We start from the raw sequence: 24,029 nt of genomic DNA, 5'->3' as shown, positions 1-24,029 counted from the left end.
GTTTGCATAATACCCTAACCCAAAGGCTCAGTTTAGCATTTATCCAACAGCACAGGCCCTGGATTGTTGAAGATGGCCTCAGGAACCAGAACAGGGCCTGGTGTGTTGTACATGGCCACAGCTAGCAGCACAGGGCCTGGTTTGGTGAAGATGGCCTCGGCCAGAAGCACAGGGCCTGGTGTGATATGAGTGGCCTGAGCAAGAGCCACAGGCCCTGGTGTGGTGTAGGTGGCCTGAGCAAGAGCCACAGGCCCTGGTGTGGTGTATGTGGCCTCAGCCAGCAGCCACAGGCCCTGGTGTGGTGTAAGTGGCCTCAGCCAGCAGCCACAGGCCCTGGTGTGGTGTAAGTGGCCTCAGCCAGCAGCCACAGGCCCTTGTGTGGTGTAAGTGGCCTCAGCCAGCAGCCACAGGCCCTGGTGTGGTGTAAGTGGCCTCAGCCAGCAGCCACAGGCCCTGGTGTGGTGTAAGTGGCCTGAGCAAGAGCCACAGACCCTGGTGTGGTGTAATTGGCCTCAATAGCAACTAAGGCCCTGGTGTGGTGTAGGTGGCCTCAGCCAGCAGCCACAGGCCCTGGTGTGGTGTAAGTGGCCTCAGCCAGCAGCCACAGGCCCTGGTGTGGTGTAAGTGGCCTCAGCCAGAGCCACAGGCCCTGATGTGGTGTAAGTGGCCCCAGCCGGTCACTCAGGCCCTGGTGTGGTGTAGGTGGCATCAGCTAGCAGCACAAGACATTGGAAAACAGCCAAAAGCAATGTCGTTAATGTGCCCTCATCAATGGGCAGCTGCTTTTGGTCTTTTAATACACCCCTTCTCTGGATCAAAAGCGGTTCAATGACATGAAAATGAAAGGCTTACAGCACCAGGTATTCCAAGGAAGTCTCCCATCCAAGTACTAACCAAGCCCAGCCCTGCTTAGCTTCCGAGATCAGATGAGGTCGGGCGTGCTCAGGGTGGTATGGCCGTAAGCTGCTGGCCCCAGCACAATGTCTCAATTTATGGATTCAACTGATTAGGTGGCAAGTACCTGAAGTTACGAAGACAATCCTATAACCATACCTGCATGTTTGCATAATACCCAAAGGCTCAGTTTGGCATTTATCTAACAGCACAGGCCCTGGATTGTTGAAGATGGCCTCTGGAACCAGCACAGGGCCTGGTGTGTTGTACATGGCCACAGCAAGCAGCACAGGGCCAGGTTTGGTGAAGATGGTCTCGGCCAGAAGCACAGGGTCTGGTGTGATATGAGTGGCCTGAGCAAGAGCCACAGGCCCTGGTGTGGTGTAGGTGGCCTCAGCCAGCAGCCACAGGCCCTTGTGTGGTGTAAGTGGCCTCAGCCAGAAGCCACAGGCCCTGGTGTGGTGTAAGTGGCCTCAGCCAGTGCCACAGGCCCTGGTGTGGTGTAATTGGCCTCAATAGCAACTAAGGCCCTGGTGTTGTGTATGTGGCCTCAGCCAGCAGCCACAGGCCCTGGTGTGGTGTAAGTGGCCTCAGAAGCAAATAAGGCCCTGGTGTGGTGTAAGTGGCCTCAATAGCAACTAAGGCCCTGGTGTGGTGTAAGTGGCCTCAGCCAGCAGCACAAGGCCTGGTGTGTTGTACATGGCCACAGCAAGCAGCACTGGGCCAGGTTTGGTGAAGATGGCCTTGGCCAGAAGCACAGGGTCTGGTGTGATATGAGTGGCCTGAGCAAGAGCCACAGGCCCTGGTGTGGTGTAAGTGGCCTCAGCCAGAAGCCACAGGCCCTGGTGTGGTGTAGGTGGCCTCAGCCAGCAGCCACAGGCCCTTGTGTGGTGTAAGTGGCCTCAGCCAGCAGCCACAGGCCCTGGTGTGGTGTAAGTGGCCTCAGCCAGCAGCCACAGGCCCTGGTGTGGTGTAAGTGGCCTCAGCCAGAGCCACAGGCCCTGATGTGGTGTAAGTGGCCCCAGCCGGTCACTCAGGCCCTGGTGTGGTGTAGGTGGCATCAGCTAGCAGCACAAGACATTGGAAAACAGCCAAAAGCAATGTCGTTAATGTGCCCTCATTAATGGGCAGCTGCTTTTGGTCTTTTAATACACACCTTCTCTGGATCAAAAGCGGTTCAATGACATGAAAATGAAAGGCTTACAGCACCAGGTATTCCAAGGAAGTCTCCCATCCAAGTACTAACCAAGCCCAGCCCTGCTTAGCTTCCGAGATCAGACGAGGTCGGGCGTGCTCAGGGTGGTATGGCCGTAAGCTGCTGGCCCCAGCACAATGTCTCAATTTATGGATTCAACTGATTAGGTGGCAAGTACCTGAAGTTACGAAGACAATCCTATAACCATACCTGCATGTTTGCATAATACCCTAACCCAAAGGCTCAGTTTAGCATTTATCTAACAGCACAGGCCCTGGATTGTTGAAGATGGCCTCAGGAACCAGCACAGGGCCTGGTGTGTTGTACATGGCCACAGCTAGCAGCACAGGGCCTGGTTTGGTGAAGATGGCCTCGGCCAGAAGCGCAGGGCCTGGTGTGATGTGAGTGGCCTGAGCAAGAGCCACAGGCCCTGGTGTGGTGTAAGTGGCCTCAGCCAGAAGCCACAGGCACTGGTGTGGTGTAAGTGCCCTCAGCCAGCAGCCACAGGCCCTGGTGTGGTGTAAGTGGCCTCAGCCAGCAGCCACAGGCCCTGGTGTGGTGTAAGTGGCCTCAGCCAGCAGCCACAGGCCCTGGTGTGGTGTAAGTGGCCTCAGCCAGTGCCACAGGCCCTGGTGTGGTGTAAGTGGCCTGAGCAAGAGTCACAGACCCTGGTGTGGTGTAATTGGCCTCAATAGCAACTAAGGCCCTGGTGTGGTGTAAGTGGCCTCAGCCAGAAGCCACAGGCACTGGTGTGGTGTAAGTGGCCTCAGCCAGCAGCCACAGGCCCTGGTGTGGTGTAAGTAGCCTCAGCCAGAGCCACAGGCCCTGGTGTGGTGTAAGTAGCCTCAGCCAGTGCCACAGGCCCTGGTGTGGTGTAAGTGGCCTGAGCAAGAGCCACAGACCCTGGTGTGGTGTAATTGGCCTCAATAGCAACTAATGCTCTGGTGTGGTGTAGGTGGCCTCAGCCAGCAGCCACAGGCCCTGGTGTGGTGTAAGTGGCCTCAATAGCAACTAAGGCCCTGGTGTGGTGTAAGTGGCCTCAGCCAGTGCCACAGGCCCTGGTGTGGTGTAATTGGCCTCAATAGCAACTAATGCCCTGGTGTGGTGTAAGTGGCCTCAGCCAGCAGCCACAGGCTCTGGTGTGGTGTAAGTGGCCTGAGCAAGAGCCACAGACCCTGGTATGGGGTAATTGGCCTCAATAGCAACTAAGGCCCTGGTGTGGTGTAGGTGGCCTCAGCCAGCAGCCACAGGCCCTGGTGTGGTGTAAGTGGCCTCAGCCAGCAGCCACAGGCCCTGGTGTGGTGTAAGTGGCCTCAGAAGCAAATAAGGCCGTGGTGTGTTGTATGTGGCCTCAGCCAGCAGCCACAGGCCCTGGTGTGGTGTATGTGGCCTCAATAGCAACTAAGGCCCTGGTGTGGTGTAAGTGGCCTCAGCCAGCAGCCACAGGCCTTGGTGTGGTGTAAGTCGCCTCATCCAGCAGCCACAGGCCCTGGTGTGGTGTAAGTGGCCTCAGCCAGAGCCACAGGCCCTGGTGTGGTGTAATTGGCCTCAATAGCAACTAATGCCCTGGTGTGGTGTAAGTGGCCTCAGCCAGCAGCCACAGGCCCTGGTGTGGTGTAAGTGGCCTCAGCCAGCAGCCACAGGCCCTGATGTGGTGTAAGTGGCCGCAGCCGGTCACTCAGGCCCTGGTGTGGTGTAGGTGGCCTCAGCCAGCAGCCACAGGCCTTGGTGTGGTGTAAGTCGCCTCATCCAGCAAATACAGGCCCTGGTGTGGTGTAAGTGGCCTCAGCCAGAGCCACAGGCCCTGATGTGGTGTAAGTGGCCCCAGCCGGTCACTCAGGCCCTGGTGTGGTGTAGGTGGCATCAGCTAGCAGCACAAGACATTGGAAAACAGCCAAAAGCAATGTCGTTAATGTGCCCTCATCAATGGGCAGCTGCTTTTGGTCTTTTAATACACCCCTTCTCTGGATCAAAAGCGGTTCAATGACATGAAAATGAAAGGCTTACAGCACCAGGTATTCCAAGGAAGTCTCCCATCCAAGTACTAACCAAGCCCAGCCCTGCTTAGCTTCCGAGATCAGATGAGGTCGGGCGTGCTCAGGGTGGTATGGCCGTAAGCTGCTGGCCCCAGCACAATGTCTCAATTTATGGATTCAACTGATTAGGTGGCAAGTACCTGAAGTTACGAAGACAATCCTATAACCATACCTGCATGTTTGCATAATACCCTAGGCTCAGTTTGGCATTTATCTAACAGCACAGGCCCTGGATTGTTGAAGATGGCCTCTGGAACCAGCACAGGGCCTGGTGTGTTGTACATGGCCACAGCAAGCAGCACAGGGCCAGGTTTGGTGAAGATGGTCTCGGCCAGAAGCACAGGGTCTGGTGTGATATGAGTGGCCTGAGCAAGAGCCACAGGCCCTGGTGTGGTGTAGGTGGCCTCAGCCAGCAGCCACAGGCCCTTGTGTGGTGTAAGTGGCCTCAGCCAGAACCCACAGGCCCTGGTGTGGTGTAAGTGGCCTCAGCCAGTGCCACAGGCCCTGGTGTGGTGTAATTGGCCTCAATAGCAACTAAGGCCCTGGTGTTGTGTATGTGGCCTCAGCCAGCAGCCACAGGCCCTGGTGTGGTGTAAGTGGCCTCAGAAGCAAATAAGGCCCTGGTGTGGTGTAAGTGGCCTCAGCCAGCAGCACAAGGCCTGGTGTGTTGTACATGGCCACAGCAAGCAGCACTGGGCCAGGTTTGGTGAAGATGGCCTTGGCCAGAAGCACAGGGTCTGGTGTGATATGAGTGGCCTGAGCAAGAGCCACAGGCCCTGGTGTGGTGTAAGTGGCCTCAGCCAGAAGCCAAAGGCCCTGGTGTGGTGTAGGTGGCCTCAGCCAGCAGCCACAGGCCCTTGTGTGGTGTAAGTGGCCTCAGCCAGCAGCCACAGGCCCTAGTGTGGTGTAAGTGGCCTCAGCCAGCAGCCACAGGCCCTGGTGTGGTGTAAGTGGCCTCAGCCAGCAGCCACAGGCCCTGGTGTGGTGTAAGTGGCCTCAGCCAGTGCCACAGGCCCTGGTGTGGTGTAATTGGCCTCAATAGTAAGTGGCCTCAGCCAGCAGCCACAGGCCCTGGTGTGGTGTAAGTGGCCTCAGCCAGTGCCACAGGCCCTGGTGTGGTGTAATTGGCCTCAATAGCAACTAAGGCCCTGGTGTTGTGTATGTGGCCTCAGCCAGCAGCCACAGGCCCTGGTGTGGTGTAAGTGGCCTCAGAAGTAAATAAGGCCCTGGTGTGGTGTAAGTGGCCTCAGCCAGCAGCACAGGGCCTTGTGTCTTGTACATGGCCACAGCAAGCAGCACTGGGCCAGGTTTGGTGAAGATGGCCTTGGCCAGAAGCACAGGGTCTGGTGTGATATGAGTGGCCTGAGCAAGAGCCACAGGCCCTGGTGTGGTGTAAGTGGCCTGAGCCAGAAGCCACAGGCACTGGTGTGGTGTAAGTGGCCTCAGCCAGCAGCCACAGGCCCTTGTGTGGTGTAAGTGGCCTCAGCCAGTGCCACAGGCCCTGGTGTGGTGTAAGTGGCCTCAGCCAGCAGCCACAGGCCCTGGTGTGGTGTAAGTGGCCTCAGCCAGCAGCCACAGGCCCTGGTGTGGTGTAAGTGGCCTGAGCAAGAGCTACAGACCCTGGTGTGGTGTAATTGGCCTCAATAGCAACTAAGGCCCTGGTGTGGTGTAGGTGGCCTCAGCCAGCAGCCACAGGCCCTGGTGTGGTGTAAGTGGCCTCAGCCAGCAGCCACAGGCCCTGGTGTGGTGTAAGTGGCCTCAGCCAGCAGCCACAGGCCCTGGTGTGGTGTAAGTGGCCTCAGCCAGAGCCACAGGCCCTGATGTGGTGTAATTGGCCTCAATAGCAACTAAGGCCCTGGTGTGGTGTATGTGGCCTCAGCCAGCAGCCACAGGCCCTTGTGTGGTGTACATGGCCACAGCCAGCAGCCACAGGCCCTGGTGTGGTGTAAGTGGCCTCAATAGCAACTAAGGCCCTGGTGTGGTGTAAGTGGCCTGAGCAAGAGCCACAGGCCCTGGTGTGGTGTAAGTGGTCTCAGCCAGCAGCCACAGGCCCTGGTGTGGTGTAGGTGGCCTCAGCCAGCAGCCAAAGGCCCTTGTGTGGTGTAAGTGGCCTCAGCCAGCAGCCACAGGCCCTGGTGTGGTGTAAGTGGCCTGAGCAAGAGCCACAGACCCTGGTGTGGTGTAATTGGCCTCAATAGCAACTAAGGCCCTGGTGTGGTGTATGTGGCCTCAGCCAGCAGCCACAGGCCCTGGTGTGGTGTAAGTGGCCTCAGAAGCAAATAAGGCCGTGGTGTGGTGTAAGTGGCCTCAGCCAGAGCCACAGGCCCTGGTGTGGTGTAAGTGGCCTCAATAGCAACTAAGGCCCTGGTGTGGTGTAAGTGGCCTCAGCCAGAGCCACAGGCCCTGGTGTGGTGTAAGTGGCCTCAGCCAGTGCCACAGGCCCTGGTGTGGTGTAAGTGGCCTGAGCAAGAGCAACAGACCCTGGTGTGGTGTAATTGGCCTCAATAGCAACTAATGCCCTGGTGTGGTGTAAGTGGCCTCAGCCAGCAGCCACAGGCCCTGGTGTGGTGTAAGTGGCCTGAGAAAGAGCCACAGACCCTGGTGTGGTGTAATTGGCCTCAATAGCAACTAAGGCCCTGGTGTGGTGTAGGTGGCCTCAGCCAGCAGCCACAGGCCCTGGTGTGGTGTAAGTGGCCTCAGTCAGAAGCCACAGTCACTGGTGTGGTGTAAGTGGCCTCAGCCAGAAGCCACTGGCCCTGGTGTGGTGTAGGTGGCCTCAGCCAGCAGCCACAGGCCCTTGTGTGGTGTAAGTGGCCTCAGCCAGCAGCCACAGGCCCTGGTGTGGTGTAAGTGGCCTGAGCAAGAGCCACAGACCCTGGTGTGGTGTAATTGGCCTCAATAGCAACTAAGGCCCTGGTGTGGTGTTAGTGGCCTCAGCCAGCAGCCACAGGCCCTGGTGTGGTGTAAGTGGCCTGAGCAAGAGCCACAGACCCTGGTGTGGTGTAATTGGCCTCAATAGCAACTAAGGCCCTGGTGTGGTGTTAGTGGCCTCAGCCAGCAGCCACAGGCCCTGGTGTGGTGTAAGTGGCCTCAGCCAGAGCCACAGGCCCTGATGTGGTGTAAGTGGCCCCAGCCGGTCACTCAGGCCCTGGTGTGGTGTAATTGGCCTCAATAGCAACTAAGGCCCTGGTGTGGTGTATGTGGCCTCAGCCAGCAGCCACAGGCCCTGGTGTGGTGTACATGGCCACAGCCAGCAGCCACAGGCCCTGGTGTGGTGTAAGTGGCCTCAATAGCAACTAAGGCCCTGGTGTGGTGTAAGTGGCCTCAGCCAGCAGCCACAGGCCTTGGTGTGGTGTAAGTCGCCTCATCCAGCAGCCACAGGCCCTGGTGTGGTGTAAGTCGCCTCATCCAGCAGCCACAGGCCCTGGTGTGGTGTAAGTGGCCTCAGCCAGCAGCCACAGGCCCTGGTGTGGTGTAAGTGGCCTCAGCCAGTGCCACAGGCCCTGGTGTGGTGTAATTGGCCTCAATAGCAACTAAGGCCCTGGTGTGGTGTATGTGGCCTCAGCCAGCAGCCACAGGCCCTGGTGTGGTGTAAGTGGCCTGAGCAAGAGCCACAGACCCTGGTGTGGTGTAATTGGCCTCAATAGCAACTAAGGCCCTGGTGTGGTGTAAGTGGCCTCAGCCAGCAGCCACAGGCCCTGGTGTGGTGTAAGTGGCCTCAGCCAGAGCCACAGGCCCTGATGTGGTGTAAGTGGCCCCAGCCGGTCACTCAGGCCCTGGTGTGGTGTAGGTGGCATCAGCTAGCAGCACAAGACATTGGAAAACAGCCAAAAGCAATGTCGTTAATGTGCCCTCATTAATGGGCAGCTGCTTTTGGTCTTTTAATACACCCCTTCTCTGGATCAAAAGCGGTTCAATGACATGAAAATGAAAGGCTTACAGCACCAGGTATTCCCAGGCAGTCTCCCATCCAAGTACTAACCAAGCCCAGCCCTGCTTAGCTTCCGACATCAGACGAGGTCGGGCGTGCTCAGGGTGGTATGGCCGTAAGCTGCTGGCCCCAGCACAATGTCTCAATTTATGGATTCAACTGATTAGGTGGCAATACCTGAAGTTACGAAGACAATCCTATAACCATACCTGCATGTTTGCATAATACCCTAACCCAAAGGCTCAGTTTGGCATTTATCTAACAGCACAGGCCCTGGATTGTTGAAGATGGCCTCTGGAACCAGCACAGGGCCTGGTGTGTTGTACATGGCCACAGCAAGCAGCACAGGGCCAGGTTTGGTGAAGATGGCCTCGGCCAGAAGCGCAGGGTCTGGTGTGATATGAGTGGCCTGAGCAAGAGCCACAGGCCCTGGTGTGGTGTAATTGGCCTCAATAGCAACTAAGGCCCTGGTGTGGTGTAGGTGGCCTCAGCCAGCAGCCACAGGCCCTGATGTGGTGTAAGTGGCCCCAGCCGGTCACTCAGGCCCTGGTGTGGTGTAGGTGGCATCAGCTAGCAGCACAAGACATTGGAAAAGAGCCAAAAGCAATGTCGTTAATGTGCCCTCATTAATGGGCAGCTGCTTTTGGTCTTTTAATACACCCCTTCTCTGGATCAAAAGCGGTTCAATGACATGAAAATGAAAGTCTTACAGCACCAGGTATTCCAAGGAAGTCTCCCATCCAAGTACTAACCAAGCCCAGCCCTGCTTAGCTTCCGAGATCAGACGAGGTCGGGCGTGCTCAGGGTGGTATGGCCGTAAGCTGCTGGCCCCAGCACAATGTCTCAATTTATGGATTCAAGTGATTAGGTGGCAAGTACCTGAAGTTACGAAGACAATCCTATAACCATACCTGCATGTTTGCATAATACCCTAACCCAAAGGCTCAGTTTAGCATTTATCCAACAGCACAGGCCCTGGATTGTTGAAGATGGCCTCAGGAACCAGAACAGGGCCTGGTGTGTTGTACATGGCCACAGCTAGCAGCACAGGGCCTGGTTTGGTGAAGATGGCCTCGGCCAGAAGCACAGGGTCTGGTGTGATATGAGTGGCCTGAGCCAGAGCCACAGGCCCTGGTGTGGTGTAAGTGGCCTCAGCCAGCAGCCACAGGCCCTGGTGTGGTGTAAGTGGCCTCAGCCAGCAGCCACAGGCCCTGGTGTGGTGTAAGTGGCCTCAGCCAGTGCCACAGGCCCTGGTGTGGTGTAATTGGCCTCAATAGCAACTAAGGCCCTGGTGTGGTGTATGTGGCCTCAGCCAGCAGCCACAGGCCCTGGTGTGGTGTACATGGCCACAGCCAGCAGCCACAGGCCCTGGTGTGGTGTAAGTGGCCTCAGCCAGTGCCACAGGCCCTGGTGTGGTGTAAGTGGCCTGAGCAAGAGCCACAGACCCTGGTGTGGTGTAATTGGCCTCAATAGCAACTAATGCCCTGGTGTGGTGTAGGTGGCCTCAGCCAGCAGCCACAGGCCCTGGTGTGGTGTAAGTGGCCTCAATAGCAACTAATGCCCTGATGTGGTGTAAGTGGCCTCAGCCAGCAGCCACAGGCCCTGGTGTGGTGTAAGTGGCCTGACCAAGAGCCACAGACCCTGGTGTGGTGTAATTGGCCTCAATAGCAACTAAGGCCCTGGTGTGGTGTAGGTGGCCTCAGCCAGCAGCCACAGGCCCTGGTGTGGTGTAAGTGGCCTCAGCCAGCAGCCACAGGCCCTGATGTGGTGTAAGTGGCCCCAGCCGGTCACTCAGTCCCTGGTGTGGTGTAGGTGGCATCAGCTAGCAGCACAAGACATTGGAAAACAGCCAAAAGCAATGTCGTTAATGTGCCCTCATTAATGGGCAGCTGCTTTTGGTCTTTTAATACACCCCTTCTCTGGATCAAAAGCGGTTCAATGACATGAAAATGAAAGGCTTACAGTACCAGGTATTCCCAGGCAGTCTCCCATCCAAGTACTAACCAAGCCCAGCCCTGCTTAGCTTCCGAGATCAGACGAGGTCGGGCGTGCTCAGGGTGGTATGGCCGTAAGCTGCTGGCCTCAGCACAATGTCTCAATTTATGGATTCAAGTGATTAGGTGGCAAGTACCTGAAGTTACGAAGACAATCCTTTAACCATACCTGCATGTTTGCATAATACCCTAACCCAAAGGCTCAGTTTGGCATTTATCTAACAGCACAGGCCCTGGATTGTTGAAGATGGCCTCTGGAACCAGCACAGGGCCTGGTGTGTTGTACATGGCCACAGCAAGCAGCACAGGGCCAGGTTTGGTGAAGATGGCCTTGGCCAGAAGCACAGGGTCTGGTGTGATATGAGTGGCCTGAGCAAGAGCCACAGGCCCTGGTGTGGTGTAAGTGGCCTCAGCCAGAAGCCACAGGCCCTGGTGTGGTGTAGGTGGCCTCAGCCAGCAGCCACAGGCCCTTGTGTGGTGTAAGTGGCCTCAGCCAGCAGCCACAGGCCCTGGTGTGGTGTAAGTGGCCTCAGCCAGCAGCCACAGGCCCTGGTGTGGTGTAAGTGGCCTCAGCCAGCAGCCACAGGCCCTGGTGTGGTGTAAGTGGCCTGAGCAAGAGCTACAGACCCTGGTGTGGTGTAATTGGCCTCAATAGCAACTAAGGCCCTGGTGTGGTGTAGGTGGCCTCAGCCAGCAGCCACAGGCCCTGGTGTGGTGTAAGTGGCCTCAGCCAGAGCCACAGGCCCTGATGTGGTGTAAATGGCCCCAGCCGGTCACTCAGGCCCTGGTGTGGTGTAGGTGGCATCAGCTAGCAGCACAAGACATTGGAAAACAGCCAAAAGCAATGTCGTTAATGTGCCCTCATTAATGGGCAGCTGCTTTTGGTCTTTTAATACACCCCTTCTCTGGATCAAAAGCGGTTCAATGACATGAAAATGAAAGGCTTACAGCACCAGGTATTCCCAGGCAGTCTCCCATCCAAGTACTAACCAAGCCCAGCCCTGCTTAGCTTCCGAGATCAGACGAGGTCGGGCGTGCTCAGGGTGGTATGGCCGTAAGCTGCTGGCCCCAGCACAATGTCTCAATTTATGGATTCAAGTGATTAGGTGGCAAGTACCTGAAGTTACGAAGACAATCCTATAACCATACCTGCATGTTTGCATAATACCCTAACCCAAAGGCTCAGTTTAGCATTTATCCAACAGCACAGGCCCTGGATTGTTGAAGATGGCCTCAGGAACCAGAACAGGGCCTGGTGTGTTGTACATGGCCACAGCTAGCAGCACAGGGCCTGGTTTGGTGAAGATGGCCTCGGCCAGAAGCACAGGGTCTGGTGTGATATGAGTGGCCTGAGCCAGAGCCACAGGCCCTGGTGTGGTGTAAGTGGCCTCAGCCAGCAGCCACAGGCCCTGGTGTGGTGTAAGTGGCCTCAGCCAGCAGCCACAGGCCCTGGTGTGGTGTAAGTGGCCTCAGCCAGTGCCACAGGCCCTGGTGTGGTGTAATTGGCTTCAATAGCAACTAAGGCCCTGGTGTGGTGTATGTGGCCTCAGCCAGCAGCCACAGGCCCTGGTGTGGTGTACATGGCCACAGCCAGCAGCCACAGGCCCTGGTGTGGTGTAAGTGGCCTCAATAGCAACTAAGGCCCTGGTGTGGTGTAAGTGGCCTCAGCCAGCAGCCACAGGCCTTGGTGTGGTGTAAGTCGCCTCATCCAGCAGCCACAGGCCCTGGTGTGGTGTAAGTGGCCTCAGCCAGCAGCCACAGGCCCTGGTGTGGTGTAAGTGGCCTCAGCCAGTGCCAGAGGCCCTGGTGTGGTGTAATTGGCCTCAATAGCAACTAAGGCCCTGGTGTGGTGTATGTGGCCTCAGCCAGCAGCCACAGGCCCTGGTGTGGTGTAAGTGGCCTCAGAAGCAAATAAGGCCGTGGTGTGGTGTAAGTGGCCTCAGCCAGCAGCCACAGGCCCTGGTGTGGTGTAAGTGGCCTGAGCAAGAGCCACAGACCCTGGTGTGGTGTAATTGGCCTCAATAGCAACTAAGGCCCTGGTGTGGTGTAGGTGGCCTCATCCAGCAGCCACAGGCCTTGGTGTGGTGTAAGTGGCCCCAGCCGGTCACTCAGGTCCTGGTGTGGTGTAGGTGGCATCAGCTAGCAGCACAAGACATTGGAAAACAGCCAAAAGCAATGTCGTTAATGTGCCCTCATTAATGGGCAGCTGCTTTTGGTCTTTTAATACACCCCTTCTCTGGATCAAAAGCGGTTCAGTGACATGAAAATGAAATGCTTACAGCACCAGGTATTCCCAGGCGGTCTCCCATCCAAGTACTAACCAAGCCCAGCCCTGCTTAGCTTCCGAGATCAGACGAGGTCGGGCGTGCTCAGGGTGGTATGGCCGTAAGCTGCTGGCCCCAGCACAATGTCTCAATTTATGGATTCAACTGATTAGGTGGCAAGTACCTGAAGTTACGAAGACAATCCTTTAACCATACCTGCATGTTTGCATAATACCCTAACCCAAAGGCTCAGTTTAGCATTTATCTAACAGCACAGGCCCTGGTGTGTTGTACATGGCCACAGCTAGCAGCACAGGGCCTGGTTTGGTGAAGATGGCCTCGGCCAGAAGCGCAGGGCCTGGTGTGATGTGAGTGGCCTGAGCAAGAGCCACAGGCCCTGGTGTGGTGTAAGTGGCCTCAGCCAGAAGCCACAGGCACTGGTGTGGTGTAAGTGGCCTCAGCCAGCAGCCACAGGCCCTGGTGTGGTGTAAGTGGCCTCAGCCAGCAGCCACAGGCCCTGGTGTGGTGTAAATGGCCTCAGCCAGCAGCCACAGGCCCTGGTGTGGTGTAAGTGGCCTCAGCCAGAGCCACAGGCCCTGGTGTGGTGTAAGTGGCCTCAGCCAGTGCCACAGGCCCTGGTGTGGTGTAAGTGGCCTGAGCAAGAGCCACAGACCCTGGTGTGGTGTAATTGGCCTCAATAGCAACTAATGCCCTGGTGAGGTGTAGGTGGCCTCAGCCAGCAGCCACAGGCCCTGGTGTGGTGTAAGTGGCCTCAGCCAGTGCCACAGGCCCTGGTGTGGTGTAAGGGGCCTCAATAGCAACTAATGCCCTGGTGTGGTGTAAGTGGCCTCAGCCAGCAGCCACAGGCACTGGTGTGGTGTAAGTGGCCTCAGCCAGCAGCCACAGGCCCTGGTGTGGTGTAAGTGGCCTCAGCCAGCAGCCACAGGCCCTGGTGTGGTGTAAGTGGCCTGAGCCAGCTGCCACAGGCCCTGGTGTGGTGTAAGTGGCCTCAGCCAGAAGCCACAGGCACTGGTGTGGTGTAAGTGCCCTCAGCCAGCAGCCACAGGCCCTGGTGTGGTGTAAGTGACCTCAGCCAGCAGCCACAGGCCCTGGTGTGGTGTAAGTGGCCTCAGCCAGCAGCCACAGGCCCTGGTGTGGTGTAAGTGGCCTCAGCCAGTGCCACAGGCCCTGGTGTGGTGTAAGTGGCCTGAGCAAGAGTCACAGACCCTGGTGTGGTGTAATTGGCCTCAATAGCAACTAATGCCCTGGTGTGGTGTAGGTGGCCTCAGCCAGCAGCCACAGGCCCTGGTGTGGTGTAAGTGGCCTCAGCCAGTGCCACAGGCCCTGGTGTGGTGTAAGGGGCCTCAATAGCAACTAATGCCCTGGTGTGGTGTAAGTGGCCTCAGCCAGCAGCCACAGGCACTGGTGTGGTGTAAGTGCCCTCAGCCAGCAGCCACAGGCCCTGGTGTGGTGTAAGTGGCCTGAGCAAGAGCCACAGGCCCTGGTGTGGTGTAAGTGGCCTCAGCCAGAAGCCACAGGCACTGGTGTGGTGTAAGTGCCCTCAGCCAGCAGCCACAGGCACTGGTGTGGTGTAAGTGACCTCAGCCAGCAGCCACAGGCCCTGGTGTGGTGTAAGTGGCCTCAGCCAGCAGCCACAGGCCCTGGTGTGGTGTAAGTGGCCTCAGCCAGAAGCCACAGGCACTGGTGTGGTGTAAGTGCCCTCAGCCAGCAGCCACAGGCACTGGTGTGGTGTAAGTGACCTCAGCCAGCAGCCACAGGCCCTGGTGTGGTGTAAGTGGCCTCAGCCAGCAGCCACAGGCCCTGGTGTGGTGTAAGTGGCCTCAGCCAGTGCCACAGGCCCTAGTGTGGTGTAAGTGGCCTGAGCAAGAGTCACAGACCCTGGTGTGGTGTAATTGGCCTCAATAGCAACTAATGCCCTGGTGTGGTGTAGGTGGCCTCAGCCAGCAGCCACAGGCCCTGGTGTGGTGTAAGTGGCCTCAGCCAGTGCCACAGGCCCTGATGTGGTGTAAGTGGCCTGAGCAAGAGCCACAGACCCTGGTGTGGTGTAATTGGCCTCAATAGCAACTAATGCCCTGGTGTGGTGTAAGTGGCCTCAGCCAGCAGCCACAGGCCCTGGTGTGGTGTAAGTGGCCTCAGCCAGCAGCCACAGGCCCTGATGTGGTGTAAGTGGCCCCAGCCGGTCACTCAGGCCCTGGTGTGGTGTAGGTGGCATCAGCTAGCAGCACAAGACATTGGAAAACAGCCAAAAGCAATGTCGTTAATGTGCCCTCATTAATGGGCAGCTGCTTTTGGTCTTTTAATACACCCCTTCTCTGGATCAAAAGCGGTTCAATGACATGAAAAAGAAAGGCTTACAGCACCAGGTATTCCCAGGGAGTCTCCCATCCAAGTACTAACCAAGCCCAGCCCTGCTTAGCTTCCGAGATCAGACGAGGTCGGGCGTGCTCAGGGTGGTATGGCCGTAAGCTGCTGGCCCCAGCACAATGTCTCAATTTATGGATTCAACTGATTAGGTGGCAAGTACCTGAAGTTACGAAGACAATCCTTTAACCATACCTGCATGTTTGCATAATACCCTAACCCAAAGGCTCAGTTTAGCATTTATCTAACAGCACAGGCCCTGGATTGTTGAAGATGGCCTCAGGAACCAGCACAGGGCCTGGTGTGTTGTACATGGCCACAGCTAGCAGCACAGGGCCTGGTTTGGTGAAGATGGCCTCGGCCAGAAGCGCAGGGCCTGGTGTGATGTGAGTGGCCTGAGCAAGAGCCACAGGCCCTGGTGTGGTGTAAGTGGCCTCAGCCAGAAGCCACAGGCACTGGTGTGGTGTAGGTGGCCTCAGCCAGCAGCCACAGTCCCTGGTGTGGTGTAAGTGGCCTCAGGCAGCAGCCACAGGCCCTGGTGTGGTGTAAGTGGCCTCAGCCAGCAGCCACAGGCCCTGGTGTGGTGTAAGTGGCCTCAGCCAGCAGCCACAGGCCCTGGTGTGGTGTAAGGGGCCTCAATAGCAACTAATGCCCTGGTGTGGTGTAAGTGGCCTCAGCCAGCAGCCACAGGCACTGGTGTGGTGTAAGTGCCCTCAGCCAGCAGCCACAGGCCCTGGTGTGGTGTAAGTGGCCTGAGCAAGAGCCACAGGCCCTGGTGTGGTGTAAGTGGCCTCAGCCAGAAGCCACAGGCACTGGTGTGGTGTAAGTGCCCTCAGCCAGCAGCCACAGGCACTGGTGTGGTGTAAGTGACCTCAGCCAGCAGCCACAGGCCCTGGTGTGGTGTAAGTGGCCTCAGCCAGCAGCCACAGGCCCTGGTGTGGTGTAAGTGGCCTCAGCCAGAAGCCACAGGCACTGGTGTGGTGTAAGTGCCCTCAGCCAGCAGCCACAGGCACTGGTGTGGTGTAAGTGACCTCAGCCAGCAGCCACAGGCCCTGGTGTGGTGTAAGTGGCCTCAGCCAGCAGCCACAGGCCCTGGTGTGGTGTAAGTGGCCTCAGCCAGTGCCACAGGCCCTGGTGTGGTGTAAGTGGCCTGAGCAAGAGTCACAGACCCTGGTGTGGTGTAATTGGCCTCAATAGCAACTAATGCCCTGGTGTGGTGTAGGTGGCCTCAGCCAGCAGCCACAGGCCCTGGTGTGGTGTAAGTGGCCTCAGCCAGTGCCACAGGCCCTGATGTGGTGTAAGTGGCCTGAGCAAGAGCCACAGACCCTGGTGTGGTGTAATTGGCCTCAATAGCAACTAATGCCCTGGTGTGGTGTAAGTGGCCTCAGCCAGCAGCCACAGGCCCTGGTGTGGTGTAAGTGGCCTCAGCCAGCATCCACAGGCCCTGATGTGGTGTAAGTGGCCCCAGCCGGTCACTCAGGCCCTGGTGTGGTGTAGGTGGCATCAGCTAGCAGCACAAGACATTGGAAAACAGCCAAAAGCAATGTCGTTAATGTGCCCTCATTAATGGGCAGCTGCTTTTGGTCTTTTAATACACCCCTTCTCTGGATCAAAAGCGGTTCAATGACATGAAAATGAAAGGCTTACAGCACCAGGTATTCCCAGGTAGTCTCCCATCCAAGTACTAACCAAGCCCAGCCCTGCTTAGCTTCCGAGATCAGACGAGGTCGGGCATGCTCAGGGTGGTATGGCCGTAAGCTGCTGGCCCCAGCACAATGTCTCAATTTATGGATTCAACTGATTAGGTGGCAAGTACCTGAAGTTACGAAGACAATCCTTTAACCATACCTGCATGTTTGCATAATACCCTAACCCAAAGGCTCAGTTTAGCATTTATCTAACAGCACAGGCCCTGGATTGTTGAAGATGGCCTCAGGAACCAGCACAGGGCCTGGTGTGTTGTACATGGCCACAGCTAGCAGCACAGGGCCTGGTTTGGTGAAGATGGCCTCGGCCAGAAGCGCAGGGCCTGGTGTGATGTGAGTGGCCTGAGCAAGAGCCACAGGCCCTGGTGTGGTGTAAGTGGCCTCAGCCAGAAGCCACAGGCACTGGTGTGGTGTAAGTGGCCTCAGCCAGCAGCCACAGGCCCTGGTGTGGTGTAAGTGGCCTCAGCCAGCAGCCACAGGCCCTGGTGTGGTGTAAGTGGCCTCAGCCAGCAGCCACAGGCCCTGGTGTGGTGTAAGTGGCCTCAGCCAGAGCCACAGGCCCTGGTGTGGTGTAAGTGGCCTCAGCCAGTGCCACAGGCCCTGGTGTGGTGTAAGTGGCCTGAGCAAGAGCCACAGACCCTGGTGTGGTGTAATTGGCCTCAATAGCAACTAATGCCCTGGTGTGGTGTAGGTGGCCTCAGCCAGCAGCCACAGGCCCTGGTGTGGTGTAAGTGGCCTCAATAGCAACTAATGCCCTGGTGTGGTGTAAGTGGCCTCAGCCAGCAGCCACAGGCCCTGGTGTGGTGTAAGTGGCCTGAGCAAGAGCCACAGACCCTGGTGTGGTGTAATTGGCCTCAATAGCAACTAAGGCCCTGGTGTGGTGTAGGTGGCCTCAGCTAGCAGCACAAGACATTGGAAAACAGCCAAAAGCAATGTCGTTAATGTGCCCTCATTAATGGGCAGCTGCTTTTGGTCTTTTAATACACCCCTTCTCTGGATCAAAAGCGGTTCAATGACATGAAAATGAAAGGCTTACAGCACCAGGTATTCCCAGGCAGTCTCCCATCCAAGTACTAACCAAGCCCAGCCCTGCTTAGCTTCCGAGATCAGACGAGGTCGGGCGTGCTCAGGGTGGTATGGCCGTAAGCTGCTGGCCCCAGCACAATGTCTCAATTTATGGATTCAACTGATTAGGTGGCAAGTACCTGAAGTTACGAAGACAATCCTTTAACCATACCTGCATGTTTGCATAATACCCTAACCCAAAGGCTCAGTTTAGCATTTATCTAACAGCACAGGCCCTGGATTGTTGAAGATGGCCTCAGGAACCAGCACAGGGCCTGGTGTGTTGTACATGGCCACAGCTAGCAGCACAGGGCCTGGTTTGGTGAAGATGGCCTCGGCCAGAAGCGCAGGGCCTGGTGTGATGTGAGTGGCCTGAGCAAGAGCCACAGGCCCTGGTGTGGTGTAAGTGGCCTCAGCCAGAAGCCACAGGCACTGGTGTGGTGTAAGTGGCCTCAGCCAGCAGCCACAGTCCCTGGTGTGGTGTAAGTGGCCTCAGCCAGCAGCCACAGGCCCTGGTGTGGTGTAAATGGCCTCAGCCAGCAGCCACAGGCCCTGGTGTGGTGTAAGTGGCCTCAGCCAGTGCCACAGGCCCTGGTGTGGTGTAAGTGGCCTGAGCAAGAGCCACAGACCCTGGTGTGGTGTAATTGGCCTCAATAGCAACTAATGCCCTGGTGTGGTGTAGGTGGCCTCAGCCAGCAGCCACAGGCCCTGGTGTGGTGTAAGTGGCCTCAGCCAGTGCCACAGGCCCTGGTGTGGTGTAAGGGGCCTCAATAGCAACTAATGCCCTGGTGTGGTGTAAGTGGCCTCAGCCAGCAGCCACAGGCCCTGGTGTGGTGTAAGTGACCTCAGCCAGCAGCCACAGGCCCTGGTGTGGTGTAAGTGGCCTCAGCCAGCAGCCACAGGCCCTGGTGTGGTGTAAGTGGCCTCAGCCAGTGCCACAGGCCCTGGTGTGGTGTAAGTGGCCTGAGCAAGAGTCACAGACCCTGGTGTGGTGTAATTGGCCTCAATAGCAACTAATGCCCTGGTGTGGTGTAGGTGGCCTCAGCCAGCAGCCACAGGCCCTGGTGTGGTGTAAGTGGCCTCAGCCAGCAGCCACAGGCCCTGGTGTGGTGTAAGGGGCCTCAATAGCAACTAATGCCCTGGTGTGGTGTAGGTGGCCTCAGCCAGCAGCCACAGGCCCTGGTGTGGTGTAAGGGGCCTCAATAGCAACTAATGCCCTGGTGTGGTGTAAGTGGCCTCAGCCAGCAGCCACAGGCACTGGTGTGGTGTAAGTGCCCTCAGCCAGCAGCCACAGGCCCTGGTGTGGTGTAAGTGGCCTCAGCCAGCAGCCACAGGCCCTGGTGTGGTGTAAGTGGCCTGAGCAAGAGCCACAGGCCCTGGTGTGGTGTAAGTGGCCTCAGCCAGAAGCCACAGGCACTGGTGTGGTGTAAGTGCCCTCAGCCAGCAGCCACAGGCACTGGTGTGGTGTAAGTGACCTCAGCCAGCAGCCACAGGCCCTGGTGTGGTGTAAGTGGCCTCAGCCAGCAGCCACAGGCCCTGGTGTGGTGTAAGTGGCCTCAGCCAGAAGCCACAGGCACTGGTGTGGTGTAAGTGCCCTCAGCCAGCAGCCACAGGCACTGGTGTGGTGTAAGTGACCTCAGCCAGCAGCCACAGGCCCTGGTGTGGTGTAAGTGGCCTCAGCCAGCAGCCACAGGCCCTGGTGTGGTGTAAGTGGCCTCAGCCAGCAGCCACAGGCCCTGGTGTGGTGTAAGTGGCCTGAGCAAGAGTCACAGACCCTGGTGTGGTGTAATTGGCCTCAATAGCAACTAATGCCCTGGTGTGGTGTAGGTGGCCTCAGCCAGCAGCCACAGGCCCTGGTGTGGTGTAAGTGGCCTCAGCCAGTGCCACAGGCCCTGATGTGGTGTAAGTGGCCTGAGCAAGAGCCACAGACCCTGGTGTGGTGTAATTGGCCTCAATAGCAACTAATGCCCTGGTGTGGTGTAAGTGGCCTCAGCCAGCAGCCACAGGCCCTGGTGTGGTGTAAGTGGCCTCAGCCAGCAGCCACAGGCCCTGATGTGGTGTAAGTGGCCCCAGCCGGTCACTCAGGCCCTGGTGTGGTGTAGGTGGCATCAGCTAGCAGCACAATACATTGGAAAACAGCCAAAAGCAATGTCGTTAATGTGCCCTCATTAATGGGCAGCTGCTTTTGGTCTTTTAATACACCCCTTCTCTGGATCAAAAGCGGTTCAATGACATGAAAATGAAAGGCTTACAGCACCAGGTATTCCCAGGTAGTCTCCCATCCAAGTACTAACCAAACCCAGCCCTGCTTAGCTTCCGAGATCAGACGAGGTCGGGCATGCTCAGGGTGGTATGGCCGTAAGCTGCTGGCCCCAGCACAATGTCTCAATTTATGGATTCAACTGATTAGGTGGCAAGTACCTGAAGTTACGAAGACAATCCTTTAACCATACCTGCATGTTTGCATAATACCCTAACCCAAAGGCTCAGTTTAGCATTTATCTAACAGCACAGGCCCTGGATTGTTGAAGATGGCCTCAGGAACCAGCACAGGGCCTGGTGTGTTGTACATGGCCACAGCTAGCAGCACAGGGCCTGGTTTGGTGAAGATGGCCTCGGCCAGAAGCGCAGGGCCTGGTGTGATGTGAGTGGCCTGAGCAAGAGCCACAGGCCCTGGTGTGGTGTAAGTGGCCTCAGCCAGCAGCCACAGGCCCTGGTGTGGTGTAACTGGCCTCAGCCAGCAGCCACAGGCCCTGGTGTGGTGTAAGTGGCCTCAGCCAGAAGCCACAGGCCCTGGTGTGGTGTAAGTGGCCTCAGCCAGCAGCCACAGGCCCTGGTGTGGTGTAAGTGGCCTCAGCCAGAGCCACAGGCCCTGGTGTAGTGTAAGTGGCCTCAGCCAGTGCCACAGGCCCTGGTGTGGTGTAAGTGGCCTGAGCAAGAGCCACAGACCCTGGTGTGGTGTAATTGGCCTCAATAGCAACTAATGCCCTGGTGTGGTGTAAGTGGCCTCAGCCAGTGCCACAGGCCCTGGTGTGGTGTAAGGGGCCTCAATAGCAACTAATGCCCTGGTGTGGTGTAAGTGGCCTCAGCCAGCAGCCACAGGAACTGGTCTGGTGTAAGTGGCCTCAGCCAGCAGCCACAGGCCCTGGTGTGGTGTAAGTGGCCTCAGCCAGAGCCACAGGCCGTGGTGTAGTGTAAGTGGCCTCAGCCAGTGCCACAGGCCCTGGTGTGGTGTAAGTGGCCTGAGCAAGAGCCACAGACCCTGGTGTGGTGTAATTGGCCTCAATAGCAACTAATGCCCTGGTGTGGTGTAAGTGGCCTCAGCCAGCAGCCACAGGCCCTGGTGTGGTGTAAGTGGCCTCAGCCAGTGCCACAGGCCCTGGTGTGGTGTAAGGGGCCTCAATAGCAACTAATGCCCTGGTGTGGTGTAAGTGGCCTCAGCCAGCAGCCACAGGCACTGGTGTGGTGTAAGTGGCCTCAGCCAGCAGCCACAGGCCCTGGTGTGGTGTAAGTGGCCTGAGCCAGCAGCCACAGGCCCTGGTGTGGTGTAAGTGGCCTCAGCCAGAAGCCACAGGCACTGGTGTGGTGTAAGTGGCCTCAGCCAGTGCCACAGGCCCTGGTGTGGTGTAAGTGGCCTCAGCCAGTGCCACAGGCCCTGGTGTGGTGTAAGTGACCTCAGCCAGCAGCCACAGGCCCTGGTGTGGTGTAAGTGGCCTCAGCCAGCAGCCACAGGCCCTGGTGTGGTGTAAGTGGCCTCAGCCAGTGCCACAGGCCCTGGTGTGGTGTAAGTGGCCTGAGCAAGAGTCACAGACCCTGGTGTGGTGTAATTGGCCTCAATAGCAACTAATGCCCTGGTGTGGTGTAGGTGGCCTCAGCCAGCAGCCACAGGCACTGGTGTGGTGTAAGTGCCCTCAGCCAGCAGCCACAGGCCCTGGTGTGGTGTAAGTGGCCTCAGCCAGCAGCCACAGGCCCTGGTGTGGTGTAAGTGGCCTCAGCCAGCAGCCACAGGCCCTGGTGTGGTGTAAGTGCCCTCAGCCAGCAGCCACAGGCCCTGGTGTGGTGTAAGTGGCCTCAGCCAGCAGCCACAGGCCCTGGTGTGGTGTAAGTGGCCTCAGCCAGCAGCCACAGGCCCTGGTGTGGTGTAAGTGGCCTTAGCAAGAGCCACAGGCCCTGGTGTGGTGTAAGTGGCCTCAGCCAGAAGCCACAGGCCCTGGTGTGGTGTAAGTGGCCTCAGCCAGCAGCCACAGGCCCTGGTGTGGTGTAAGTGGCCTCAGCCAGCAGCCACAGGCCCTGGTGTGGTGTAAGTGGCCTCAGCCAGAGCCACAGGCCCTGGTGTGGTGTAAGTGGCCTCAGCCAGCAGCCACAGGCCCTGGTGTGGTGTAAGTGGCCTCAGCCAGCAGCCACAGGCCCTGGTGTGGTGTAAGGGGCCTCAATAGCAACTAATGCCCTGGTGTGGTGTAAGTGGCCTCAGCCAGCAGCCACAGGCACTGGTGTGGTGTAAGTGCCCTCAGCCAGCAGCCACAGGCCCTGGTGTGGTGTAAGTGGCCTCAGCCAGCAGCCACAGGCCCTGGTGTGGTGTAAGTGGCCTCAGCCAGCAGCCACAGGCCCTGGTGTGGTGTAAGTGGCCTGAGCAAGAGCCACAGGCCCTGGTGTGGTGTAAGTGGCCTCAGCCAGCAGCCACAGGCCCTGGTGTGGTGTAAGTGGCCTCAGCCAGTGCCACAGGCCCTGGTGTGGTGTAATTGGCCTCAATAGTAAGTGGCCTCAGCCAGCAGCCACAGGCCCTGGTGTGGTGTAAGTGGCCTCAGCCAGTGCCACAGGCCCTGGTGTGGTGTAATTGGCCTCAATAGCAACTAAGGCCCTGGTGTTGTGTATGTGGCCTCAGCCAGCAGCCACAGGCCCTGGTGTGGTGTAAGTGGCCTCAGAAGTAAATAAGGCCCTGGTGTGGTGTAAGTGGCCTCAGCCAGCAGCACAGGGCCTTGTGTCTTGTACATGGCCACAGCAAGCAGCACTGGGCCAGGTTTGGTGAAGATGGCCTTGGCCAGAAGCACAGGGTCTGGTGTGATATGAGTGGCCTGAGCAAGAGCCACAGGCCCTGGTGTGGTGTAAGTGGCCTGAGCCAGAAGCCACAGGCACTGGTGTGGTGTAAGTGGCCTCAGCCAGCAGCCACAGGCCCTTGTGTGGTGTAAGTGGCCTCAGCCAGTGCCACAGGCCCTGGTGTGGTGTAAGTGGCCTCAATAGCAACTAAGGCCCTGGTGTGGTGTAAGTGGCCTGAGCAAGAGCCACAGGCCCTGGTGTGGTGTAAGTGGTCTCAGCCAGCAGCCACAGGCCCTGGTGTGGTGTAGGTGGCCTCAGCCAGCAGCCAAAGGCCCTTGTGTGGTGTAAGTGGCCTCAGCCAGCAGCCACAGGCCCTGGTGTGGTGTAAGTGGCCTGAGCAAGAGCCACAGACCCTGGTGTGGTGTAATTGGCCTCAATAGCAACTAAGGCCCTGGTGTGGTGTATGTGGCCTCAGCCAGCAGCCACAGGCCCTGGTGTGGTGTAAGTGGCCTCAGAAGCAAATAAGGCCGTGGTGTGGTGTAAGTGGCCTCAGCCAGAGCCACAGGCCCTGGTGTGGTGTAAGTGGCCTCAATAGCAACTAAGGCCCTGGTGTGGTGTAAGTGGCCTCAGCCAGAGCCACAGGCCCTGGTGTGGTGTAAGTGGCCTCAGCCAGTGCCACAGGCCCTGGTGTGGTGTAAGTGGCCTGAGCAAGAGCAACAGACCCTGGTGTGGTGTAATTGGCCTCAATAGCAACTAATGCCCTGGTGTGGTGTAAGTGGCCTCAGCCAGCAGCCACAGGCCCTGGTGTGGTGTAAGTGGCCTGAGAAAGAGCCACAGACCCTGGTGTGGTGTAATTGGCCTCAATAGCAACTAAGGCCCTGGTGTGGTGTAGGTGGCCTCAGCCAGCAGCCACAGGCCCTGGTGTGGTGTAAGTGGCCTCAGTCAGAAGCCACAGTCACTGGTGTGGTGTAAGTGGCCTCAGCCAGAAGCCACTGGCCCTGGTGTGGTGTAGGTGGCCTCAGCCAGCAGCCACAGGCCCTTGTGTGGTGTAAGTGGCCTCAGCCAGCAGCCACAGGCCCTGGTGTGGTGTAAGTGGCCTGAGCAAGAGCCACAGACCCTGGTGTGGTGTAATTGGCCTCAATAGCAACTAAGGCCCTGGTGTGGTGTTAGTGGCCTCAGCCAGCAGCCACAGGCCCTGGTGTGGTGTAAGTGGCCTGAGCAAGAGCCACAGACCCTGGTGTGGTGTAATTGGCCTCAATAGCAACTAAGGCCCTGGTGTGGTGTTAGTGGCCTCAGCCAGCAGCCACAGGCCCTGGTGTGGTGTAAGTGGCCTCAGCCAGAGCCACAGGCCCTGATGTGGTGTAAGTGGCCCCAGCCGGTCACTCAGGCCCTGGTGTGGTGTAATTGGCCTCAATAGCAACTAAGGCCCTGGTGTGGTGTATGTGGCCTCAGCCAGCAGCCACAGGCCCTGGTGTGGTGTACATGGCCACAGCCAGCAGCCACAGGCCCTGGTGTGGTGTAAGTGGCC

At 57.8% G+C, this 24,029-nt stretch overlaps 12 non-coding genes across 12 annotated transcripts; all 12 read right to left on the bottom strand.

The window, feature by feature from the left end:
- Positions 1-845: 845 nt before the first annotated feature.
- On the bottom strand, positions 846-964 carry LOC143417854 (5S ribosomal RNA). The gene has a single exon (XR_013098001.1). It is a non-coding gene; the product is annotated as a 5S ribosomal RNA (ribosomal RNA).
- A 1,127-nt stretch (positions 965-2,091) lies between these two features.
- Positions 2,092-2,210, bottom strand: LOC143417975 (5S ribosomal RNA). The gene has a single exon (XR_013098123.1). It is a non-coding gene; the product is annotated as a 5S ribosomal RNA (ribosomal RNA).
- A 1,879-nt stretch (positions 2,211-4,089) lies between these two features.
- On the bottom strand, positions 4,090-4,208 carry LOC143417853 (5S ribosomal RNA). Its single transcript, XR_013098000.1, has one exon. It is a non-coding gene; the product is annotated as a 5S ribosomal RNA (ribosomal RNA).
- Positions 4,209-8,058: 3,850 nt separating this feature from the next.
- LOC143417406 (5S ribosomal RNA) lies at positions 8,059-8,177 on the bottom strand. Its single transcript, XR_013097627.1, has one exon. It is a non-coding gene; the product is annotated as a 5S ribosomal RNA (ribosomal RNA).
- Positions 8,178-8,759: 582 nt separating this feature from the next.
- LOC143417441 (5S ribosomal RNA) lies at positions 8,760-8,878 on the bottom strand. Its single transcript, XR_013097662.1, has one exon. It is a non-coding gene; the product is annotated as a 5S ribosomal RNA (ribosomal RNA).
- Positions 8,879-10,011: 1,133 nt separating this feature from the next.
- On the bottom strand, positions 10,012-10,130 carry LOC143417245 (5S ribosomal RNA). The gene has a single exon (XR_013097463.1). It is a non-coding gene; the product is annotated as a 5S ribosomal RNA (ribosomal RNA).
- Positions 10,131-10,991: 861 nt separating this feature from the next.
- On the bottom strand, positions 10,992-11,110 carry LOC143417718 (5S ribosomal RNA). The gene has a single exon (XR_013097866.1). It is a non-coding gene; the product is annotated as a 5S ribosomal RNA (ribosomal RNA).
- A 1,212-nt stretch (positions 11,111-12,322) lies between these two features.
- Positions 12,323-12,441, bottom strand: LOC143417771 (5S ribosomal RNA). Its single transcript, XR_013097919.1, has one exon. It is a non-coding gene; the product is annotated as a 5S ribosomal RNA (ribosomal RNA).
- Positions 12,442-14,683: 2,242 nt separating this feature from the next.
- Positions 14,684-14,802, bottom strand: LOC143417826 (5S ribosomal RNA). Its single transcript, XR_013097973.1, has one exon. It is a non-coding gene; the product is annotated as a 5S ribosomal RNA (ribosomal RNA).
- A 1,534-nt stretch (positions 14,803-16,336) lies between these two features.
- On the bottom strand, positions 16,337-16,455 carry LOC143417914 (5S ribosomal RNA). Its single transcript, XR_013098062.1, has one exon. It is a non-coding gene; the product is annotated as a 5S ribosomal RNA (ribosomal RNA).
- Positions 16,456-17,431: 976 nt separating this feature from the next.
- LOC143417717 (5S ribosomal RNA) lies at positions 17,432-17,550 on the bottom strand. Its single transcript, XR_013097865.1, has one exon. It is a non-coding gene; the product is annotated as a 5S ribosomal RNA (ribosomal RNA).
- A 2,162-nt stretch (positions 17,551-19,712) lies between these two features.
- LOC143417378 (5S ribosomal RNA) lies at positions 19,713-19,831 on the bottom strand. Its single transcript, XR_013097599.1, has one exon. It is a non-coding gene; the product is annotated as a 5S ribosomal RNA (ribosomal RNA).
- Between the last annotated feature and the right edge of the window lie 4,198 nt (positions 19,832-24,029).

This window comes from Maylandia zebra, linkage group LG3 (assembly GCF_041146795.1).
Source record: "Maylandia zebra isolate NMK-2024a linkage group LG3, Mzebra_GT3a, whole genome shotgun sequence".
Lineage (NCBI taxonomy): Eukaryota > Metazoa > Chordata > Actinopteri > Cichliformes > Cichlidae > Maylandia > Maylandia zebra.
This window is presented reverse-complemented; position numbering and strand designations above follow the sequence as displayed.